Genomic DNA, 26,011 nt, shown 5'->3' on the forward strand with positions numbered 1-26,011 from the left:
TGGCCACCAGAGCAGACTGAAACCCAGAGGGTCCCGTAGCTTCTAGGAGTGGATTGGATGGTGAAACACGCTCCAATTCCATTTCAAAAGCAAAAAAATGCCAGGACCGCAGATCCCAGCAGAGAGCCAGGTCCTTACTCCTGACTAGGCAAAAAGAAAAAAAAAAACTGGAGTCCTATAGCAGGAAGTAATAATATACCCTCTGGGACTGCCCCAGTGGCGTAACCAAAAAGGTTTCCGCCAAGTCCTACTCCTGAAGAGAGACAGCATAAAGCCCAATGGTCTAAAAACTTGAAGCTGTGTCCATCAGTGAATGAAAGAAATCTATTTTTTTTTTTTTAGCGAATGAGCGATACACATTGCTTGCAGCATTATAGGGGTGGTGGAACCGTATGGAAAGAAGTGTATATGCATATTGCTAGTATGTTACTACTATACTGTATGTATAATGTTTTTGGGATATTTATAATATTTATTCATTGTCTGATTTAAGGTTCACTATATACCGTAAATATTTATTTACAACTTATGTGGGAACAGTACAGTATAGTGTTTGCAGCAATGTTTTAAATATTTCCAGATATTTTGGTTTAGGCCCCTTTCACACTTGTACGACTGGTCGTGTGACTGGTCGTGCGACTTGTCCTGCGACTTGGGACTGCAAAGTCACATGACAAGTCCTAAATTTCAGGAGTATTTGTCTTATTGAAATGCACACATTCTCTCGCATTCGCGTGCATTTTCGCGTCTTTTCACGCAAATGTATTCTTGCGTTTTTTATAATTTGCAAATTAGCATTTTTAAGATCAACAGTATGTTTGTGAGCGTTCATTTGTTCGCAATCGCACGCATTAGGCGTAAATTACTGTCCAAAAATGCAGATTTTTCTATTTTATTCTACTGAAGAATTAATGGCGCTCATTTACGCGCATGTGTGCATAGGCACATTACAATGAAGGGGCTGTATTTTAGCTTTTTTAAGCTGCAGTGTGCAAGAGGCCTAATGCTAGTGTGCAAGAGGTATGGGTCTATGTGCCTATGTGAATGTACCCTAAATGAGGGTATAATATGGCCACAGAAATGGATTTAACTTTTATTATAGCAGCTAGCATGCTTTGAATATCCCCATATTATCACCGCAATAGTTACTCTTAGACACTTTGCTACACTCTTGGTTATCTAATAAGTTAAGGCAAACAGCAAAAAGTAAACTTACACACAGTAGGCAATCCAAGAAGCCACAGGAACAAAAGGTGATTTTTGATGGCTTGAGTTGACGGTTTCCTTGAGGGAATAAGAGAACATGATTAAAAGTGAGCTCCATGCAAATGCATTAGATTAGTACATATTCTCTCAATTATTTTTAAATATTACACACACAAGTGTAAAACACATTAGCTCAATGTAAATCATTTTACCAATGAATGTTCATGTTTTCAGAATAAAAGGTTATAATTATACTATATACGGTATTGTATAATTATTTATGTATATTGGGCAGTCAAATTTGCTTGCTGTATTCACTTTGACTACCAACTTGTGTGCAAAGGAAATGAAACAGCATTTTTGTTTGCATACAATTTGATGACTACACAGATTGATGATCGACACAGCTTCACATATTATTCACTAAAGCTCTGTATAAACGTTGAGCTTTTTTTTTTTTTTGGTTCAACCAGTAGGTTAAAAACGAAAAAACATCACAGATCCCCACATCCGCACAAGTGAACAATTTTCTTGCTCAATTTCTTTTCGATTTACCTTCAACTATGTAGTGCAAGGGCCTGCCTGATTGCATACAAATTGAATAAGTTTAGGTTTGATCTTATATTATAGGGTTTTGGTAAATCTAAAGGAAAATTGTACAAGAAAATGGAATAATGTGTAGCTAGCTTAAAAGAATGGACCAAGTAATTAATTAGCAGAGCAGCTATGAGTCAATCTACTCACTGAAAACAATGTACTCCCCATGTAGCAGAGATCTTATTCCAACAGTTCTTAAAGCGCAACTCCAGGCAAAAAAAAAAAAGTTTTTTTTTTTAATGCTGTTGGGCTGAGCGCACACTGCCTGGGTCAACTGCTCGTTTTCTCCAGGGGAAAACTGTATATTCACCATAGCCTCTGCTCCACTGGCAAACAATGCTCCCCCACAATCCAGCAATGGACTGTTCCTGACGTCCTCACGTCCAGAGCAGGTGTATGGGCGTGATGATGTCAGGAACAGTTCACCGTACAAGACAGCTAGACCATGGGGGTGCAGGAGCCACAGGGACTGGTCTTATGTAGGGAGGGAGGATTAGGCAAGTATATCTCGGTTCTCCAATCCCCTAAACAAAAATGAGCAGCCAACCTGTGCAATGTGGGTACAACCGGAGTTGGCCTATAAGTAGTTAGACAAAGTAAAGCCTGTTACAAATTATTAGAAAATCGGATAAACAATCGTAAATTTTTTTCTGAACGTTCGCAGCATGTTGAAAATGAGAATGCCATTAATGGTACGAAAGTTCATGAACGATGCAGGAAAACTTCCCATGTACGTAGCTATGTTTCAGCGTAGAATCGGAAGTGATGTAATGTGCATGTGACTCTTCTAATCCTAGTAGTAATATAAATAGATATTGAGTAAAATCAAAAATAGTTTTTAATATTATTAATAAAAACTAATAATCATAAATCTTTATTTATGGTCCAAGAGATAATCTGTATACTGGTAAACTGTATATTGCTATTGACTTATCACTATCAAAGAAATTTGGAGTTTATATCCCCTTAAAAAAATTCTATCATGTATACTATCATTTTTTCATTTACGAAAATTATTTTTGTGGTCATCTTCTTCCGGGTCATACTTTGTTTCAGATCATGCACGGTCTTGCTCATTTGATTTCTAATATTATGAAAACCGTTTGTTCTAGTAACTATTGAGAAAAATTTTCCAACATGCCCCGTCAACATCAGCTCTAATAAGCAGTGTACTAACGAGCAGAACAATTGTTGCGCATACGGCTATTTTCATTCAAATGTCTAATAATGTGTACTAGGCTTATCTAGTGCCAAATCTACTAATACTTACATTATTAAGGTTACAAAAAATCAGCAAACTTGTAGAAATGTAAAAAAAAAAAATGCAATACTCTGCAATTACATAAAATGTGTACTCTGTGGAATTATACTATACTTTCCCTTCAAAGTGATACCATCCCCATATCACACCCTGAGTCCCCGTTCACACTAAGGCGACCTGGTCGCCTCACAGGTCGCCTTCCAGAGGGAAGCTGCGGACCCGTTCTAATAGGAGCGACACAAGTCGCTCCGACTTAGAAAAGGGGTCCGGAGCTTCTTTGGGGCGACCCGGAGCAACCGTCATAGACTTCAATGTTATGAAGTCCGTGCCGGCCGCTCCGAGGTCGCCCCCCCAAGTCGGATCGCCCCAGTGTGAACGGGGCCTTAATGGCTAGCAGTATTTAAACATTCAAATGTTATTTGTTGACATCAAGGTCAGTATCTTTTAGGAGGCAGGCAAATTAGAGATTATCTAAAGAAAAAACTGCAGGTTAAGAAATGTGGGTTTCTTCCTTTAGGGCAAAGCAGCCATGCTGTATGATGGAGATGGACAAGAAAGAACCAAATCTGGTACTTAACCAGTTGCCACCCGCCCACCGTCAAATGACTGCAGACCAGTGCGGCTTTCGTTCTGGGCCGACGTCATATGACATTGGCCCATTCAATCAGGGCATGCACGCAATCGAGTGCGCGCAGCCCTGCACTGTCAGTGGTGGCGTGTCCCAGAGACACAGCTCGTCACTGACAGGGAGTAAACAGCCAATGAGCGCGGCTGTTTACCACGTGATCGGCTGTGATCCAATCACAGCCAATCACATAGCTCTGCCTACTGTCTAGACTGTGCATGATCGGGAGTGCACTGTGCAGTAATGTCGATGGCAGCGTGTTCCCAGAAACACAGCTCATCACCCATAGTGGTAAACAGCCAATGACAATGGCTGTTTACCACGTGATCGTCCCTGATCCATTCACAGCCAATCACAAATGTAAACACAGAGTGGTAATTGACTGTTACCAGCTCTTCTCTCCTCACACAGCATTTCCAGTGTGAGGAGAGAAGAGCCAGCAGCAGTGAGTTACCGATCTGTGTTCTGTCAGTCTACGCTGCACAAGCAGACAATAAAGAGAACCTGTCCCCATACAGTCTTCAGTCCCCCCCCCATTGCACCTGTCACCCCATCAGTGCCCATGAAGTGCAACTGTCAACCATCAGAGACTGCCATCAGTACCGTCAGCGATGCACCTGTCACCCATCAGTGCCCATTGCCTGTCACCTATCACCCATCAGTGCCGTCGCCTGTCACCCAGCAATCACCCATCTGTGAGCGTCGCCTGTCACCCATCAGTGACCATCACCTGTGACCCGTCAGTGACTATCGCCCGTCACCTATCACCTATCAGTGCCTTCGCCTTTCAAAGTCAGTGACGGCCATCAATCACCGTCACCTGTCACCCATCAGGTATAGTCACCTGTCACCCATCAGTGTCACCCATCAGTCACCCATCAGTGACCGTCAGCAGTCACACAGCCCATCACCACAAGACCGTCACACAGCCACCATCATGTCCAAAAAAGTGTACAGCAGTGAGGAGGCGTTTCAGATTCTCTACATGACTGATGAGAGCAGCAGGGAGTTCTCATCAGATTCCAATTCCAAATTCCAATTCATAATTTGAACCAATTGATAGCAGTGGATCAGCGAAGGAATCAGAGGAAGAATTGGTCCTTCCTAAAAGGGCACTGCATGCTTTGGAAACCAGGCAGCCACCAGCAATAGACCCCAGAATCAAATGCTCAGGCCCAGTGCCAGCACTACCACCAGCGATACACCCCAGGACCAAATGCCCAGGCCCAGCACCAGCGCTGCAGTATCACCCCCAAGTACCAGTGCAGGAACTTCAAATCCTCCCAACTACCAGCACTAGAGTGTCACATCCCTCAAGAGTCAGGGCTACTACATTCCTCTCAGATGCTCCTGCCTACCCAACATGGCTGCCTTCCAACTCGGGATCAGCAATCATTCACCCTTTCACCGCACAGCCAAGAGTCCAGGCCAATCTTGAGAATTTCTCAGAAGTTGATTTTCTTTATTTATTTTTGGCCAACACTTTGCTGCAATTTATTGTGGACCAGACCAATCTCTATGCCCAGCAGTATATTGCAAACAATCTCCAATCATCCTATGCCTGTCCCTTTGAGTGGAGAGATTTGACTTTGGAGGAGTTCAAATTGTTTATGGGCCTCACTATAAAACATGGGGCTTACAAAAACAAAAAAAACACTTAAGGACATGCCTATTGGTCCACCACATGCCCATTTATTCTGCTGTAATGTCCAGGTCCTGATATGAGATGATTATGCCCTTCCTTCACTTCAACACCCAGTGCCCTCCCCGAAACCATCCAAATTATGGCAAATTATGTAAAATTCGCCACTTATTAAAAAAATTTTCCCAAAGATTTGCAGAACTTTATGTCCCTGATCAGAACATATATGCGGATGAGTCCCTGGTACACTTTACAGGCCGGCTAGGAATAAAACAATACATTCCTAGCAAAAGGGCCAAATACGGGATCAAAATGTATGTGATTATTTATTTAAGCTATGTGAAATAGCCACAGGATATCTGTATGCGTTCCGCATATATGAAGGAAGAGTTTCCCAGCTCCAGCCCCCTGAGTGTCCGGCCTACATGGACACAACCGGAAAAATTGTATGGGACCTGGCTTACCCACTGCTGAACAAAGGTTGTCATATATACCTGGATAACTACTATACCAGCCTGCCCCTTTTCAAACACCTACACCTTGCAAAAACCCTGGCCTGCGGAACCACCAGAAAGAATAGAAAGGGCTTTTCGCAATCTCTGCACAACAAAAAAATGCGAGGGGGGGGGGGGGGGGGTAAGCAGGTTTGAGAAGCAATGAAGTGCTGGCTTTGAGGTGGAAGGATAGCAGGAATGTATATATAGTGTCCACCATCCATTATGAAACCACAGTTGAGGTTCAAAGACGACAAGGTCCCATTCAAAAGCCAACATGCGTCCCAAGAATATGATCTTTACATGGGGGGATGATTTCAATGACCAAATGCTTCAGCCCTTTTTGGCAACAAGGAGGTCCCGTTTCTGGTACAAGAAAGTAGCAATTTATTTTGTTAAATTGGCCATTTATAATGCATATATTATCAACACCAAATCCACGAAAAGCCCCACCCCCTCCCTAAATTCATCAAAGAAATTGTCACGTTAATTATCAATCAACGAAGACCCCCCCCCCCCCCAAGAAAACCTTCGCTCTGATGCTGTTAGCTGACTTCATAAGCGCTACTTCCACCATATGAAGCAGGCCGAAGACACCAAAAGGATGTGGCGCATGCAGCAAAAGAGAATTTCGTAGAGATACCAGTTACCATTGTCTCCCCCAACATGGCCTGTGCATTGGAGAATGCTTCCGACTATCACACATCCTTAAAATATTAGCCCATATTTTTAATAATTTCCCCATTTTCATCATCTGTGCTGACCATTTGCCAGGTTTTCTCAAATAACCATGCCACTGCCTTCCACGTAAACTGACCCTGGACTGTTTTTCGACTATGCCTCTGCCTACCATTTGGACTGCTTGCACGTGAACTGACCATGGCCTGTTTTATCAACTATGCTTCTGCCTACTGCTTGGACTGATCTGTTGCCCTGCTACTGTAGTACACAGGGGTCTCACGTATGGGAGGGGCTCCAAAATTGTTTTTTCTGGATGGGGAAAACTAATTTTTTGGTTCTCTCCGGATTTCGTAATTTCCAGATTAGGGTCTGGAGTCCAGAGGCTTCAAAGAGATTTGGGTGGGAGAAGCCTCTACTCCTGTGCCTAGGTCTTACCTGACGGAGGCCCTCAGCCCTCAGCCTGCTGCTGCCTTACTGCCATCATGCCTCTGCCTGCTATCTGTAGTATGGGAATAATTAGCTGTAGCAAGAGGCAGTATGTTTATGAAGGGCTGGAGATTGAATTTCTGCAGGTAACCATGTACCAGGACCATTATTTTGGCTGTGCTGACCATGTCTCTGCCTGGACATTTCCTTTGAACAAATGCTTTGGCTGTGCCGACAATATCCCAGTACTTACTATAGACAATATTCATGCCTGCTGCCTTTTTACCCTTTCCTCAATAGACTTTTGGAGTGTAATTCTTGGTATGTACATGCTATGTGAGGCCTTCAAAAATGATAGGTTGTCAGGAAAATAGATGCGTATTTTATGTTCCTAGAATTTGAAAAATGTGAGAAAGTGCGCTGATATATGTGAATAAGCTGCTACCAAAGATCCAATGGTACTGGAATAAATAATAATAAAGATAGTCTGGTGCGCTAAATTCTGTGTGTCATGAACAAGTGAAATGACTTATAAACATAAAATGATGAATAAATATTCCATAAAGTTATTGTGCAAATATTACACTAAAGTAAAAAATAATTTCATAATGTGTATTCATATAATACAAGTGAAAAAAAGCCACAAATGGGGGTGAATCAAATAGTCCAAACAGTGACCAAGTTCAAAATTCCCGAATTTCAAAGAACATGAAAAAAATCATGAAAAACTAGTGCTGGAAAAACAAACGGTGCTCCCAAGAAATGAGATGGGCCTTAAGTACTTCAGGTGTGATCAATTTTTCAATGAGTGGCACCATAGCTTGTAGACTAACTTTCACAGACTAAATAATATACATATACACTTATTTGGGTTATTTTTACCAAAGATATGTAGCAGTATAGATTTTGGCCAAAATTACAAATTTGCTAAATTTTATGACAGAAAAAGAAAAATGTAAGTTTTTTCATAACTTTTCGGTCTTTTTTTTATTTATAGCACAAAAAATAAAAAAAAACAGTAGTGATTAAATACCACCAAAAGAAAGCTATATTTGTGTGAAAAAAAGGACACCAAGTTTATATGGGTACAGTGTTGCATGACTGAGTAATTCTCATTCAAAATGTGAGTGCAGAAAGCTAAATAGTGGTCTGGGCAGGAAGTGGTTGAAAGTGCCCTGTATTGAAGTGGTTAAAGCTGAACTCTCTGGATACTCTCTCACTGTAACATTTAACTGCCTAATTATGTCTAAGAGTAATGGGCATTTACCTGATCCTCCGATCTCATGGGCTCCTCTACTATGCTAGACCAGTTCCTGCATCCTCTTCTCCCCTGTGCTCCAGATGTCTAAAGTCCTCTGGAAGTAAGTATTCAAAGCGATGTAGGGCCCATAAATCTGCACTAGATTTGAGTATGCTAAGTGACAATCACTGAGCGTAGGGGAGCACTATCTGCCAGGGGAATGGAGGATCAGGTAAGTAAAAGTGAAATGGCTCTTAATCCTTACAGTGGGGGTGCAGTTCCACTGCAAGGGAGGACTTTTAGGCACAATGGACACACGGATGTTTGTATTTGACAACAGCTAAACACCAGTAACCTGCACTTAAATCAGAATCCAGTATTCTGCAGATAGTTGCGGTTTGTAAATGAGTTTAGCTGTGTTTAGGTGCGTCAACATTTTCAGGTGTTTTTTCCCTCAATAGTCCATTCTTGGGGGGGATGTTATACCCCAAGCACTTCATCTTCCACTTTGTTGGTTGTTTTCTGAGCAAGGAGATATAGCTGTGTAATTAAAATGGAGTGCAAAGCTAGTGCTTACCATTGAGTGCCTGCTTAAAAGGAGAAAATGATTGGGGACCGATTCACATTCATGGCACTCAAATACACACTGCACCAAACTGCATGGTACTACGGTACCATGCAATTTGGTATCCGAAAACACACCAAGTTGTGATCTGCATTTAGTGTACTTTTAACAACTAGTACCCCGATACAGATCGCAAGGGCAGTGCGGTCACCTGCAGTGTGGGAAACACCTGTCTCACACCGCATTCTGTGTAAACCGACCTTGAGGAAGATAGAGAGGCAAAAAAAGCGAGGATGGGTGCACCATCTAACATCCCACCATCTAACTAGGGAATATTTTGTGCTCATGTAAGAGGAAATCAGAACCTACCTCGTTACATTTTACAACTTTACCAGAATGTCAGTGTCAACCTTTCACAGCTTGCCAACTATTATTAGACCACGTCTGCAAAGAATGAATACTATTGTATGAGAACCAACATGAGAAGGAATAAGAATATTTCAGGAAGAAATGGGGAAACGTTTAATTTTCAGCTGCTAAACGCACTGTAGCTATCTGCGGCCAAACGCAATGTGCATTTAGATGCAGATAGCTGCAGATGGTCAACCCTGGATGCAGCACTTTTCTTCTCTTCCTAAACACAGCTAAACTGTCTGCAACTAATCTTTGCTAATCATTATGTATGGATAACATGATTACTCTGCATTGTGCGAGTCCAGCTGCTTTTAGAAAGGTCTTCTAAATGCAGCTCAACTCTGAAATTGGGCTTTAAAAAAAACTTACTATATTTTTTGTTACCCCTAAAAAACAATAGCGATGCACCAAAATTTTGGCGGCCAAAACATATCAGCTGCAAATGGTGTTCTCTGCATTTAGCTGATAAGAGAAAAAGGTGCCGATAATGGTGCCAAAAACGCATATAGGTCATATAACTCTAAAACTGCATCAAAAAACACGGGTGCGTTATTTATGCGTTCCCGTTGCGTTTTCAATGCATTTCAACGGGGAGGTGTATTTTTGGTGTGGTGTGGACTGACGATCTCCAATTTTTGTTCCCAATATGGTGACTTCTTCCAATTTTTGATTTATGTGATGAAATGGAGTGATCACTTCATGTTACATGAAATACCCTCCAGTTCATTATCTCAACTAGCAATACAGCCAATCTTTAGGTACCCATGAACCGTGGCCACTTGCAGTTTTGCCTTTGAGCCTAGTCTAACCAAATGGTCAATATGCAGGAACTTGATTCTTAATGATTCTGAATAGGCAAACACTGCACCTTATTCTGGAATAGGTAGTAGTGACCGGGAGTCACTTTGTGACGGGACACTTCCTATATCCAGCAATTTGTGCCTACTGTGGGTGTTTGGAGGGGGTGGGACGCTGGCGTGTGTATTGCCACCAATTTTTCTTGATACCCATACGGGTCTTCAGGGTCATTTTTCAACATTGTTCAATGAGTTTTTATTTTTAATGTATTGCACTTTTGTATCAACCAACACTAATAAAATTGTTTATTTTGCACTGAAACCTTGCGTGAGCCCCCATCAATGCAACCTTTCTGAGTTGGTACTATACCACCTCTTCTTTTCCTTTTTGTTACTTGCTCCCCCTGGTTGCTAAGGGTTCCCGGCCGCACAGGCTGTTAGGTATTGATTTATATATTCTCCTAGGGAGATTTTGCCCCTAGGAGTAGTTTTTCTTTACCAATTTTATTATTTTTTGATTTATTTCAACTTTAGCTACTAGAGCCCAGTCTAATGAAGATTTTCCTTCACTGGCCTGAAAGATAATCTGGGTTCTAAGACTACTGCCTGCAAGTGCCATACAATAAGTGCTAAAGGGTCACATGTTGGGCTTAAGCACTGAGCTGCCCCCAAACCAAGCATCATTACAAATAACTACTTATCAATCCTTTAAACACATATTTATGGCAATAAGGCCACTGATTTTTTTCCAATAAAGGGAGGATTTTCTAAGCCAGAAAATGCAGATATTATAATGGATATTTTTGCTATCAATTCATGGTACGGATAATGTGCTAGGACATAATGTGACAACAATTATTTCAATGTGTTCTTGCATAGCTGAATTGCTCAGAATGTTTCCGTAAGGGCAGTTTGTCAGTTGAATTAAAGAAAAAGTGTCTTTTGGCAACTCTATTGTTTTTACTAACAATACATGTGTCTGTTGATGAGATGTTAGAACCCATGAACACTGTCAGGCTCCTTATTACACAGTACATATGTACAAAATGTAGTGACTCATAGCAACCAGATTCCAGCATTTTGCTTATTTGACTACAGAAAGCTGAACATTGATTGCTGTGAACACTGCACATAGTCAGTGGACTTTGAAGTACTTTATTAATCCAGTATTGTGTCTTTCATTGGCATAGTAATCTACGGAGATTGAAAAAGCAGAATGATCTCTAAGAAAAGGCTACCAGTTACAGAAGCAAAAATTGTAAATTTAAAGGCTGCCAAATTGCCAATTCCCCCTCCACATTACATTGATCACAATTTTTACATTAATCAAAGTTTCTTTTTTGGATAAACAGTTGGACCCCCCTCAAACTGCAAACAAAAAGTAGGATAAATGTTCTCATGTGACTTACAAGATGTGCTGTTTACTACATTCCGCTTTAAAGGTGTCATTCATTTCAATAAAAGCACACCTGCTGAACATCTATTAAATATACAACTGGTCAGCAGAGAACTACAGAGTACATGACATCACTGTAAAATGTAATTTTAGTTACACAAGCTAAGTCTATATTGGCTGGCTCTGAGCTGCTAGTGACACTTTGTTAAGTGCTAATGTCTGCCATTTAAAGAGCTTGGATTGCCTGTTGGACTGAAGTATCCCATCTGGAAAGTATCTTACAAGGGAGATAGTTGTCATCTAAAAGCACTGTAGAATAGTCAATTATATCAAGTAAATAAACCATATACCTGTCCCCTTTTAAGGCATTCTGTTGCCATTTAAATTTACATTAGTCCAAGGCCTCTGGTGGTAGAGACAAAGCCAAGAGTTCCCCAGTGGCTCTGAATACCCCTGAGGAATGATGCAATCCTTAATGTACAAGGAGCACTAATGAACAATAATGCACATCAAGTCTACACAAAGGGGAATGTGATGCCTAAATACAGTGATTATGGTTTATGCAAGACATTTTTTGCCTCAGATGACTTTCTTCATTGTTAGTGGTAACAGTATAGCTGTTCGATTTCTGCCCAATTCACGCTAACCCCTATGTGACAGATCACTATGGATGATCAAGGTGCATGGTTTTATGATTATCACAAGTATTACAGTAACCATTTTCAGTGAATAATACAAAAATGGTGCAATCTAATTGGCTGTTAAAGTTTCCATTTATTTAGCTGTAGATAGATAGATAGATAGATAGATAGATAGATAGATAGATAGATAGATAGATAGATAGATAGATAGATAGATAGATAGATAGATAGATAGATAGGCAAGTACCTATGAATATGTAACCTAAACAAGAGTCAGTTGTCACCTTTGAAAGATTTCTCCTCCTCCTGCTTTGGTGACAACACTAACCTTCTATATCTCAAATATATGCAACTGATAAACCAATGCGCTACTAAATAATACTGCAGGTAGGGCAAAGAATAAAATGGATACACACTATATAATAAAATATAGCAGCCAATCCCTGTAGTATCACCACATACAATACAAATATAATAAAACAATATGGATCAGCGCTAAGACAGTGTAAAAGACATGTGAAATATAACAATGAGTCTAAAATAGGTAAAAGTGCTCTGGTGCATCAACTCATAGGAGTGCATGTGCAAATAATCACATTACAAATTAAAAATCTGAAAGCGAATGTGCAAAAAATACATAATAAACCATGCACCCTATCTGGCAAGTGCAATGATGAATCATAGTCCCAAACAAATATATAGTAGGTCCAAATAATAGTGATGAAGAGAGTCAGTTTGCTCCGTGAATAAAGTAATCCAAAAATTGTAGTGACAACAGTGCAGGAATGAACTTCAGTCTCTGTGCCGGTTCACGTATTTGCGATGCAGGAACCCTGCAAATCCACTGCTGGGTCCCGCATCACTTTCAAATCGCAGGCAGTTCACACTGCCATATGCGAATCACTGGGGGTGTCAACACAAAGTTAACAACACCCCCCAGATCAGTTCGCATATTGCAGTGTGAACTGTCAGTTTGGACATGAATCAGATCGCATTGGTGTGAACCACCATGCGATCAGATTCTGCTGCGGACCCAAAAAAGGGTCCTGTGCGTGTTGTGTCCAAATCCGATGCAAAAACCTAAAGATCCCCAGACCAAAATATTTGATTAGTAGTCAGAAATGAAACAGTTAAGGTCAAATTTGATATTATGACCCAATGGCAGAGTCTGCATCTCATAAATCCACCGAGACTTCGCCTAAGAGTAATAATTTTGTTACTTCCTCTCCAATGGGTTTGTACTTCTCTATGCACCAGAACTAACATTCTGGATTACCCATCACTTCCTGCCCTGGTAATAGTGGTCACCAGATCAAATTTACCTTGCAGGGAGAAAACTAAAACTTCACATTCACACCCTTGCCTATTTAAAAAAAAAAAAAAACACTTTTGCTGATACACACTAAAAGTCCAGGTGACAACATTGTGAAGGCAGACCTCTAACAAAAATAACACCTTATAATAGGTTTTGCGCCTTCCCAACTCTATTCTTTCTAGGGGATGCACAGGCAGGGGTCACACAGGCAGGGATTGCATTGGCAACTACTATCTTGGATAAAGTATTAATATTGGATTAAGTATTACACTTCGGCTCAGCACTTCAGCGAATGCACAAAGTGAACATCCAAAGCAGACAATTGCAAACCAACAGACTACAGGTGACCTGAGTCTCTATACAACCTTTTCCATCTCGCATTCAGTCTAATTCTCAATCTCACCACCCTGTATTATGCAATCCCTAATTCTCCTTCTCATGTTTGCATCCTCTCTCCTAAAACTTTCTCTCCTTTACCCCTCTTCTCCGCCCCACAGCTTGTACATATCACCCTCACTCCTATCCTCATCTTTATACTGCACTCATCAACTCCTGCTGATTCTGAACCCACACACCAATAAAACCTCCAGGACACTGAGATGTGTCCGCTCTCATAAATCATACTCCCATATCACCTCCCTCACCCTTCTGCCTCTCCTAACCTCTGGAGATATTTCCCCAAATCCTGGACCCCCATCATTTACCTTTGACCAACATACCAGTCACCCCCTATCCTCTGACACCAGCCGAAATCCACACAATCTGGTTTCTATTCCTCTTTTGCCTAGAGCCAACCTCGCCTTCTCCTGCGCCCTCTGGAATGCCCGCTCTGTTTGCAACAAACTCCCCTCTATCCATGACCTATTTATCACAAACTCCTTCAACCTGCTTGCAATTACTGAGACCTGGCTTCAAGAATCTGACTCTCCTTCTCCTGCTGCCTTCTCCCATGGTGGCCTCCTGTGGACTCACTATCCCAGGCCTAGTGGACGGAAAGGAGGTGGGGGTTGGAATTCTGCATCCCCCTCAAAGCACTTTTCAGGTTCTTCATCCACCCCCCTCTCTGTCCCTCTCCTCATTTGAAGCTCACTGTATTTGTCTATTTTCTCCAGTTTCGTTGAGAATTGCTGTGATCTATCGGCCTCCTGGACCGGTATCAGGCTTCCTTGATGACTTCTCTGCCTGGCTACCCTACTTTCTCTCTTCTGAAATTCCAACAATCATTCTTGGAGACTTCAACATCCCTGTTAATCTTAACACTCCTTCTACTTCTAAACTTTTGAGCCTAACCTCCTCTTTTGACCTAAAACAATGGACACATACTTCTACTCACTCTAATGGCAACAGCCTTGACCTCATGTTCTCCTACCTATGCACTCCTCGCAACCTCTCCAACATTCCATTTCCTCTCTCGGATCACCACCTCATTAGTTTCAGTATCTCCTTGTCCTCCTCCTTACCTTCCAACTACCGAACAATTACCCGTAGAAACCTTCACAATCTTAACCCTTCACTTCTTTTTTTCTTCTACAGATTGTCTCTTCAACACAATCTCATCCCTTTCCTGCCCCAACATGGCCACTTATGTCTACAACAGTTCACTGTCATCTACCCTGGATGCCTTGGCCCCCCTCACTACACACAGAATCAGGCCCGACCGCTACAACCCTGGCAGACAGATAATACAAAAAGCCTCAAAAAACATAGTCGCGCTCTTGAGCGTCTGTGGCGTAAGACTAAGTCACAGCAAGATTTCAGCCAATATAAATCTTCCCTTCAAAAATACAGTTCCTGCTTCCACACTGCTAAACAGACCTATTTTATCACTCTCATTAACATCCTCTTACACAGTCCCCGTCAACTCTTTTCTACCTTCAACACTACTTCGTCCTCCATTACTTCCACCCACTAACTTACTCACTGCCCAAGAGATTGTCAATCACTTCAAAATTAAGATTGATACAATTCGGGAAGAGATCTTTACACTACAGATATCTCCCTCACCTTACACACCTTGTCCTCCCTTGTTTAACCCAACTACTGTAGAGGAAGTCACTAACATTTTTTCTAATGCCCACCTACCTTCCTGCCCCCTGGACCCAGTTCCTTCTCAAATACTACGGTCACCCTCTGGCTCTATCCTACACTCTTAAACTCATATCTTCAACCTCTCCCTCTCCACTGGCATCTTCCCCAACTCTCTAAAAATGCGCTAGTCACTCCCATACCAAAGAAAGCCTCACTAGACCACACCAATCTTAATAACTTAAGACTTATCTCCTTACTCCCTTTTGCTTCCAAACTCCTTGAACGTTTTAGTCTACAACCGCCTGAGCAAGCACCTCATCGAGAATAACTTTCTTGATCCCCTTCAGTCTGGATTTCGCTGGCAGCACTCCACAGAAACTTCTCTCCTAAAACTTACAAATGACTTACTAACAGCTAAAACCAATGGTCAGTACTCTTACTCTTGGACCTCTCTGCTGCCTTTGATACTGTTGACCACCCCCTCCTTCTCAAAAAACTCAGTTCGCTCGGTCTCCGAGACTGTGCTCTCCATTGGTTCGAATCTTACCTATCTCACCGCACCTTCAGTGTCACTTACAATTCCACTTACTCCCCTGCAACTCCTCTTACCGTTAGGGTACCCCAAGGTTCTGTCCTTGGACCGCTACTATTCTCAATCTATACCCCCTCCCTGGGTCAGTTAATAGCCTCTTATGGCTTCCACTACCATTTCCATGCTGATGATACCCAAATCTACCTCTCTACCCCTCAGCTCACCCCATCAGCCTCCTCCTGCATCACTGATCTACTAACAGGCATATCAGCCTGGATGTCACACCACTTCCTCAAACTCACTCTATCTAAAACCGAGCTCATAATATTTCCTCTTCCACGTGCCCCTTCCCCTGAATTCTCTGTCAAGATCAATGGAACAACTATCAGTCCTTCCACACATGCCAGGGTGCTAGGGGTAACCCTGGACTCTGGACTGTCCTTTCAGGCTCACATCCAATCCCTGTCCAAATCATTCGGCCTTAACCTCCGCAACATCGCTAGAATACGGCCCTTTTTAACCAACGACACCACCAAGCTTTTAATTAAATTTAATTTGATTATCCCCCCTTCAATCCATAATGAATGCTGCTGCAAGACTCATCCACCTTACCAACCGTTCAGTGTCCTCCACCCCTCTCTGCCAATCCCTTCACTGGCTTCCAGTCACCCAACGAATAAAATTCAAAGTGCCAACAATAGTTTACAATGCCATCCAAAACTCTGCCCCAGCTACATCACTAACCTGATCTCAAAATATCAACCAAGCCGCTCTCTTCGGTCCTCCCCAGACCTCCTGCTCTAGCTCCCGTGTCACCTCTTCCCATGCTAGCCTCCATAATTTCTCCAGAGCTTCTCCCATTCTTTGGAACTCTCTACCCCAAGCTGTCCAACTGTCCCCTAATCTATCCATCTTTAGATGATCCCTGAAAACCCTTCTCTTTAACCACTTTACCACTAGAGCATTTTGCTGTGTTACGTCTGGGCCACTTTTTGCGATTCGGCGCTGTGCGACTTTGACAATTGCGCGGACATGCGACGCCGTACCCAAACTAAATTTATGTCCTTTTTTTCCCACAAACAGAGCTTTCTTTTGGTGGTATTTGATCACCTGTGCGATTTTTACTTTTTGCGCTATAAACAAAAAAATAGCGTTTATTTTGAAAAAATAACAATATTTTTAACATTTTTTTATATGAAATTCCCCCAAAAAAGATGTAAAAACCAATTTTTTTTAAAATTTTTGGCCAATTTGTTTTCTGCTACCCATGTTTGGTAAAAAAAAAAAAATTGCAATAAGCGTATTTTGATTGGTTTGCGCAAAAGTTATTGCATTTACTAACAAAGGGAAAGATTTATGTCATTTTTGGTGTTTTTTTTTTTTTTTAACGAGTAATGGCGGCGATCTGCGATTTTTTTTGTGGGACTGCGACATTGCGGCGGACAGATCGGACCCTTGACTGACATTTTTGACCCTTTTGGGGGTACCAGTGACATTACTGCAGTAATCAGTGCTATAAATATGCACTGTTACTGTAAAAATGACACTGGCAGGGAAGGGGTTAATTTTATTGGAGAGGGAGGGGTTAATGTATGCCTGGTGCTTACTGACGTTTGGGGGGGGGGTGACTGTGAGAGAGGGACAGATCGGATGTCCAGCTATGCTGAACACTCCGATCTGTCACTCCCTGTCACGGAGGAGATCCGCCCGCTCTGTTTACACAGGCGGGCGGATCTCCAAACTGGATTCCCCGACGATCGGGGCAGAGCAGCGGCGATCGCCGCCGCTCCTCCCCTGGCCCGACTCCCGCTGTGAATGAAAACAGCGGGAGCGCCGCCTACAGGGGGAGGAGTCTGGCGACGTAGGTCTACGTCGTCAGACGGGATCGTGCCACTTTGCCGCAGTAGTACTCCGGTACATAGCGGTAAAGTGGTTAAAGAAGCCTATCCGGCTACTAACTAATACACTGTTTCACTTTCTTCATCAGCTCATCCCCACACAGCTATTACCTTTTGTATCAATTGACCCTCCCTTTTAGATTGTAAGCTCTAACGAGCAGGGCCCTCGGATTCCTCTCGTTCCAAATTATATTGTAACTGTAATGTTTGCCTTCATTTTGTTAAGCGCTGCGCAAACTGTTGGCGCTATATAAATCCTGTATAATAATAATAATAATATTCAAAACGTTAAAAAAAAAAATATATATATATTAGCAGTTACACTTTAAAATAACATTTCATTCATGTGGATTTGTGGCCCTTTAATTGTATGTACGTTGCTATTACCGATGTTGTTATGCATGTAAGTTTTTTTGTTGTATTGTCATTTTGAAAAAATTATAATAGAGATATTGAATCTAAAATAACATTTGGTCAGCATGGTGCCCAAAAGGTGGATCTTTTGCATATTTGCTTCAAATATGCTCCATTTGTATATAATGATGATGATGCATGATAAACTTGTATTAGAGCAAAGCATTTCTTTGGAATATTTTACTGTAGCCTGAAGCTTCGAATGGTATTCAAACAACATTTATAATGTGATCACTATTACAGCATTTTAGATTGCTGGCCAAGCATTTTGGCCCACAGATGACAACAAAAAAATCTTGTGTCCACTCCTGTGTGAGCTAATCTGGAAAACTTGCTTGTTTTTTGACTGATGTATAACTAGCTTTACAAATCTAAAATAAAATGTTGGCCTAGACTGTTATACAAGACAACAAGCCAATTCACTGTAAAGAATTTGCTAAATAAATATACCTGTAAAATTATTTCCACCATATAGAGGGTATAAAAATAAAATAAAGCAGTCATTCAGCTGATAAAAGTACTATATATCTAGATCAGATCTTCTGAGCACCGGTCTCTGAGGGCTGCAGTATCAACAGTAGCATTTTTACAGTTAATGGATCGCCAAATATGTCCTGCTTTTCCTCTTCCCCAGAGCGATAAAATCATCATCCTAACCAGACCTATTCAGTACCAGTATGATTCAAAAGAGGTCAATAGATTTGTTTAAAGCGTAACTCCACTTTTGTTGAGAAAAAAAAAAAATTCCCCTCTGAGTGATCTATGTACCTTATAAGGATTATAAACACCTTTGTTGCAGATTCCTACCTTTTGTTATTCTGAAGAAATAAATGTTTGTTCCTCTGTGCTGAGTGAGTCTAATGAGAGTGGTGTCATAATTATCAAACAGCTGTGAAGCTGCAGGGCTCCAATGAGGAAAGCTGCTGGGCCTGCATCCCTTTAGACGTGTTCCTATTGGGAGTATCTCACCGACAAATTACAATTTTTGTTGCAGGGGATGCCAGAAACCTGACTTGTATCTTATTGCAGACTTCTGGGAAAATTGAGGAGCCAATCACACAAGCAGGATATGATGTTTCTGAGGTGTGTTCAGTATACATTCTGTATACAGAACACCTCCAGTGGCCACATTGCATTACAAAAAAAGGGGGGGGGGGAGAGGAGAGAAAAGGAACTCTCCTCAACAACAGAAGTCAACTCAGGACATCAGGTATACTGGTGCAGTAGAAAAACTTTATCAGTAAGTGAAAACATTTTTTGTTTTGGCCATATTGCGTTGCATTTTCAGAAAATACAGTGGCTGCACTGAAAATGAAAGGTCATTTTTAATAACCATTTCAATATCACTTGTGTCGCAGTTGTATACACCAGGCCTCGACAAATCCCGGGCGCCAGGTCGCATTTGCGACTAGAATTAGCGACCTGGCGCCTGGGGTGCCCTGCTTGAGCTGTCCTGTCCCTTTTGCGCCCCCCACCTCCTCTTCGAGTTCACGGACTTCCACGCCGTCCAGAAATTTAGTCCCCGGCTTTTCGGCCTTCTTCTGTGAGATGAGAAGCTAGGGGAACTGGCGCCCTCTTGTGGTGGCCGGGAGTAATGCATGTTCTCAATGCCTTTTCTTCTCCTTCCAAAGAGGAGAAGAGAGGGAAGTTTTTTAAGGCTTCATCTCTCTGTCCAGTTACCTTTGCTTAAAGGTAAGTTGACAGGGAGTGTGGTTATTATTATTAATTTATTTTTTAAATGTAAAAAAAATAATAATTTTCTTTTTTTTTTTATTAAAAAAAAAAAAAAAAAATGTTTTCTTTTTTTTTTCTTCAATTCTTATTAAAAAAAAAGAAAATATATATATAAATATATATATATATATATATCTTTTTTTTTTTTCCTCATCGCCGTGCCACAGCCAAAGGCCCCTTTCACACGGGCTGTCTGATCAGGTCCGCCTGTCAGTTTTTCAGGCACACCTGATCGGACCGTTCAGTCTCCTCTATGGAGCAGTAATCTGCCGCCATCTGACCCTGCCCGCCAAAAACAGACGGATGGTGGTTCTATTTTCTATCCATCCCGTGGATCCGATCAGATGGCATCGGATGGAAAGAGACAGACAGTCTGTTTCCATCCAATTGCGCTATATAGGAGAGTGGGGTTCTAGTCGTATTTATGTGTAAATTTAGTATCAGTTTTATTAAATAAAGCTTGGTTGTTAGTTTAAAAGAAAAAAAAACTGGCTCCTAACTTTTTTAGCTGGCTCCTAGATTTCAGGCAAATTTGTCAAGCCCTGGTATACACTACATTATGTATATACAAAACATTAGTTTTTCTTTATTTGCTATTTTTTTCCCCATGAAAGTGGAGTTACCCTTAAACTTGGTTTTACTTTACAAATATGAAAGCCAACGACAAGTTAGAGTTTAGCCACTGTTTTTCTGCAAATCAATGAAACCTGTAATTAAAGTGTTACTAACCCCAGGACCCTGCATTCACTATATCTGGTCTCCCACAGTACACATAACATTGAAATGCAATCATTTTAGGAAATGTGAACTGCTAAAAACCTTCTCTCATCAGCAGTATGTAGCAGTCTTGTGATTTCTATCAGTTTCCAATAAAGCTTGTAAGAGGAGTTTTCATACTGCATTGAGCTGTGCTATCAGGATCTAGGACCATTGACCCTCTGTCTGGACAGTGCTAATTGGCTCTGGGCTGATCAAAAACACTCTACCAAAAAAAAAAAAAAGACTCTCTAGCAATGCACACCAAACTGAGCATGTGCAGTCTAACTCCAAAGGCTCTGTTCTATCAGGAAACATTCTTGAGTCAGTGGAAAAAGGGGAGGATCTGTGCATACATAATCAAACAGCCTTTTTACACATTGCAGAGAATAAGCCCCTTGGGTTACATAGTGAGTATAACATGTTTTAATGCACATACAGTCTGATTTTACTGTTGTGGGTTCAGTAACATTTTAGAGTCGGTTCACACTAAGGCGACACGACTCTGTACTACTTCGGGGGCGACTTGTGCATTGCCATGCACCACGATTTCGGAGCGACTTGCAGGGACTTCACATAATGGAAGTCTATGCAAGTCGCTCCGAGGTCGCCCCGAAGTAGTACAGGACCCTTTTTCTAAGTCGGAGCGACTTGTGTTGCTCCTATTAGAACGGGTCCTGTAGCGGTCAATGGACCGCGAGGGAGCGCGACTTGTCAGGCTGACAAGTCGCCTGACAAGTCGCGCTAGTGTGGACCGGCTCTAAAGGTTTAGTTATTGACAATGTCACTTGTATGTCATCAGACACATCAAATTGATTTCTTAATTTTGATTCCAGGTTTAATAATGCAGATTCCTGTATCATTTTTTAATTATTTACATATTCAGTCTCATATCCAGATTTGGTGACTATGCCCTCAAGATGTATAAATACCCCCAGTTAATAAGTGTTTCTAGGCTGTAGAAAATTTTCTAGCCTAAGCTTTACATGCTTACCAAATTCAGGGGAATTTACCCACTTGCCGACTGCCCACTGGCTCGGCCGCGCGAATTGTCGTACGGCAGTCAAGCGGGGGGTTCCCGTGCGCCCCCTCTGTCCCTGCAGTGTTCGGATTTGATTCAGAACTGATCAGTTATCAGGTCCTGGCCAATGATTTTTGGCCCGGACCTGTTGATCGGTTCTGCCCAATTGCAGATAATGTAATGTAAACACAGGCGCAGGATATGATGCAATCTCCTTTCCTGGAGTCCTTTTTGGTTCCAGCTTAAGAGGAGGTAACATCTGCTGTACAGAAGCAGCACACTAACACCAGTACACATAGGCACATGTTTAACCCCCTGATCACCCCCTAATTAACCCTTTACTCCCCGTCACAGTGCACACTATATACAGTATACAGATAAAATGTATTGATCACTGTATTAGTGTCACTTTTTACTTCAGATAGTGAGAGAGAGGCAGTTATTGGTAGTCCCAAATAGGTTTAGGGTCCCTGCCATATATCCCCCAATAAAGATTTAACCCCCTGATCACTCCCAGTTAACGCCTTCATTGCCCTGTCACAGTTTCACTATTCCAGTGTACAGATATTTTTTCTGATCACTGTATTAGTGTCACAGGTGACATCAGTTAGCATCAACTCAGGACCACGTCAGATTTCCCGCCACATATTCAGCAATACATTTTAACCCTTTGATTGCCAGTGACACACACACGAAACACCTCCATTACTAGTATAGTGTCTGAACTGCAAACTATACCAATAGTTAAGTATAGTGTTTGCAAAACGCAGCGTTAGCAGGATCAGCCCCGACACCAAACAGCACCTGCATTTAGCCCCTCGGCACCCCCCCCCCCCCCCCCTCAAGATGTGAAGAATCAGCAGATTGTCAATTCCAATACACTAAACCACAGCGTTAGAGTCAGGCCTAATCTCTGCTAGCACTAGCAGGTACATTTTTTGGTAGTGGTTCAAACAGTCCTTGACAACCAGGTGCTTTTTTTACCTGTGAGTAACACTAGGTACCTATAAATTTATTGACCGAAATGTCCAAACAGAGGTACACTAGTGAACAAGCCTACACGATACTGAGCATGACAGATGAGAGCGATGGGAAAGCCTCACCGTCGGAATCAGGCTCAGTATTTGAACCTGCAGAAAGCAGCCGCACCCTGGCAAATAGCTCTGACGACAGAGTAGTGCTCCCTGCTAAGGTAAGGTGTACCCGACCCCGTTCTTCTGTTGCTGAGGTGCAACAACCGCAGGGTTCTCATATACAGCAGAGTGTCAGTACTAGTGCCGCTCAATCTTCTGTTGAACTAGCAAGCACCAGCGGCCTAGTACATCCTGGTCAAAATCCAACCAGCACTGCAGTAACACTTGGTGACGTGGCGAGTTCCATAAGTGCAGTTCAAGCTGGTGCGGTGGCTAGCAGAAGTAGTGTCCCGCAGCCACCAAGAATTTGAAGACAGGCCTATAGAGCCCATAGTGTCCTTCCTGATATGCTTGCAAATCCTGTTTGGGAGCCCACCACTTCTGCAGTGCCCGTACTTCCCCCCATTCACTGGCAAACCCGGAATTCAGATGGAAACAGCCGATTTTACATCCCTCGATTTTTAGGAGCTGTTTTTCATGAAAAGATCTTTACAGATCTATTGTGGACCAAAGCAATTTATATGCCGATCAATTAATTGTTGCAAATCCAAATTTGACCCTTGCCAGAGAATTTGCATGGAAACGTATCACGGTTTCTGAATTTAAAACTTTTTTGAGCCTATCTCCCCGCATGGGCATTAAAATAAGAGTGAGTTGTGGTCATATTGGTCCACCGACCCAATTCATCATATGCCCGTGTTCTCTTCTGCCATAGCCAAGACTAGACTAGATATGAGCAAATCGTGTGGTTCATGCACTTCAGTGACAATGAACTCGGTCGTCTTCGGGGTGACCCTGGAAATGACCAGCTCCATAAAATTCAGCCCTTCGTAAACCACTTCAACCAGAAGCTTGTAGTCTTGTATACGCCCCAACAAGCTGTTTGCATTGATGAGTCCCTGATTTACTTTGCTGGACGCCTTGCTTTCAAACAGTTTCTCCCCAGCAAGTGTGCCAGATATGGAATCAAGATGTATAGGCTGAGTGACAGGGCAACAGGCTATATAGTTTCTGGGTTTACGAGGGAAAATAAAGCAATGTGGAGCCCCCCAAACTGCCCAGAGTACATGGGGAGCAGTGGCAAAATTATTTGGTACTTGGTGTCACCCTTATTCGGAAAGGTGGACCATTTATACGTTGACAAGTTCTATACAAGCGTGCCACATTTTAGACACATTTTTGATTTTGCAATTGGTGCATGTGGCACCGTGAGACCTAATTACTGGGGCTTCCCCCAATGGCTTGTAGATTCCCGACTTAGATGGGGGGGAGAGAGCCTGCTTGAAGTCTGATAAATTGCTTGCAGTAAAGTGGAGGGGAGGGGAGGGACACATGGAATGTTTTTGTTCTGTCCTCCATTCACGCAGATAGGACAGGCCAAATTGCAACGGCGACTGGTGTTGTTGAGAAGCCCCTGTGTGTCCACGAATACAACCTTAAAATGGGAGGGGTGGACTTCTATATCTCCGTATATACAGTGGACTAAAAAATTCCACTGTATATACGGCTGCAGGCCTGCAGCACTTCTTCAGTGAGGGTATTGGGAGCCTCTGTAAACTGTGAATAAAAGATAAAAAAGAAGGCGCAGGCTAGCCTATAATCTTTTGCTTTCTGTGCTTCCCTGTCTCAACTTAGTAATAGCAAATACTCTTTCTGAAAGAGTATTTGCAATTACTTGAGACAGGGAAAGCACAGAACGCAAGATATTTACACTGACGAGTCTGACTGACTGACCTGTCGCTTCAGGACCTCCCTCAGCTCTACGCTGAGCCCACGCTGCCACCTGGAGAAGAGGGAGGTGGCCGGTGGTGGTTGGAGTAAATTTAGGAGCGGAGGAGAAATTTTACCATTTCCCTCGCTCTCCCGTTGTCACGTGACGACGCTGATGTCACGTGACATCACTAGTTGCTAGACGCCAAGCGGCATACTAGCAACCAGTGTGGCCGCAGCGCGCAGGCATGGACTTGACTCAGGGCTAATAATGATATACTCATAGCAGGAGACCCTATTTGTCTGCGAGCCAGATGCAGCCATCAAAAGAGCAATGTCTGGCTCGCGAGCCATAGGTTTCCGACCCTGTTTTAGATCAAAAGGAATGAACTTCCGTCTGTAAGTGAGGGCAGTTTAACCTCTTAAAGACTAAGCCTTTTTCTGACACTTGTTGCTTACAAGTTAAAATCAGTATTTTTTGCTAGAAAATTAATTAGAACTCACAAATATTATATACAGTAAAACCTTGGATTGTGAGCATAATTTGTTCCGGAAACATGCTTGCAAGCCAAAGCACTCTTATATCAAAATGAATTTCCCCATAAGAAATAATAGAAACTCAGATGATTCGTTCCACAACAATTTATTCATAAGTCCTTCAGTTTATAGTCTATATACAAAGATGATAGCAATATGATAGGTTGTGTAACCATAAAATGTCCATCCACAAAATGCAAGCTCCACAAGGGGATTAGAAACAAAATCCAGCAGGAGCTACAGAGTATAAAAGAGATGAGAGGCGACTCTAAGTATAGCAATATGGTTACATTAATGAAGGTTCAACATTTAACAACATGGTTGATAATTAAGAGACACAGCTAAGTATGCAGGCATCCGGGGTAAAGCTTTCCACATAGACCATCTTCTGAACCACCGCCTCTCACCGCTGTCAGTCTGCAATCGTGACCAGGAAGAATAGCCTGCAGTAGAGTGATCTGAAAGTCAGGCTTTGAATCGCTTATGGAGCGCAGCGTGGAAGGGATGATGAAGATAGCTGTGCGGAGGATGGTCTATGTGGACAGCTTTACCCCGGATGCCTGCATACTTCGATGTGATTGATTTAATCATCAACCATGTGAGTTGCAAAATATTGACCTTCATTAAATGTAACAATATTGCTACACTTAGAGGCGCCTCTCTTCTCTTTTATACGTTGTGACATAACGCTACTTGTATATCAAGACATCGCTTGTATATCAAGTCAAAATTTTATTTAAAAACCAAGTTACTCTCAAACCAAGGTTTTACTGTATGTATGTATGTATGTATGTATATATATATATATATATATATATATATATATATATATATATATATATATATTTTTTTTTTAGCAGAGACCATAGAGAATAAACTGGCAATTGTTGAAATCTTTTATGTCACACTTTGTGCAGAAGTCTTTCAAACGCAGTTTCTTGGGGAAAA

At 42.0% G+C, this 26,011-nt stretch overlaps 1 protein-coding gene across 14 annotated transcripts in view; it reads right to left on the minus strand.

Annotated features, from left to right (window-relative positions):
* The window catches only part of MBNL2 (muscleblind like splicing regulator 2), a 300,532-nt gene that overhangs the window by 152,998 nt on the left and 121,523 nt on the right, over nucleotides 1-26,011 (minus strand). For all 14 annotated transcript variants that reach the window (XM_082246638.1, XM_082246637.1, XM_082246635.1 and 11 more), the window contains exon 2: nucleotides 1,217-1,284. The gene's annotated coding sequence lies outside the window, so the exon portion shown is untranslated. The remainder of the gene's footprint in view (nucleotides 1-1,216; nucleotides 1,285-26,011) is intronic.

The sequence above is a fragment of the Pelophylax lessonae genome, assembly GCF_965119305.1.
Source record: "Pelophylax lessonae genome assembly, chromosome: 2".
NCBI classification, from domain to species: Eukaryota; Metazoa; Chordata; class Amphibia; order Anura; family Ranidae; genus Pelophylax; species Pelophylax lessonae.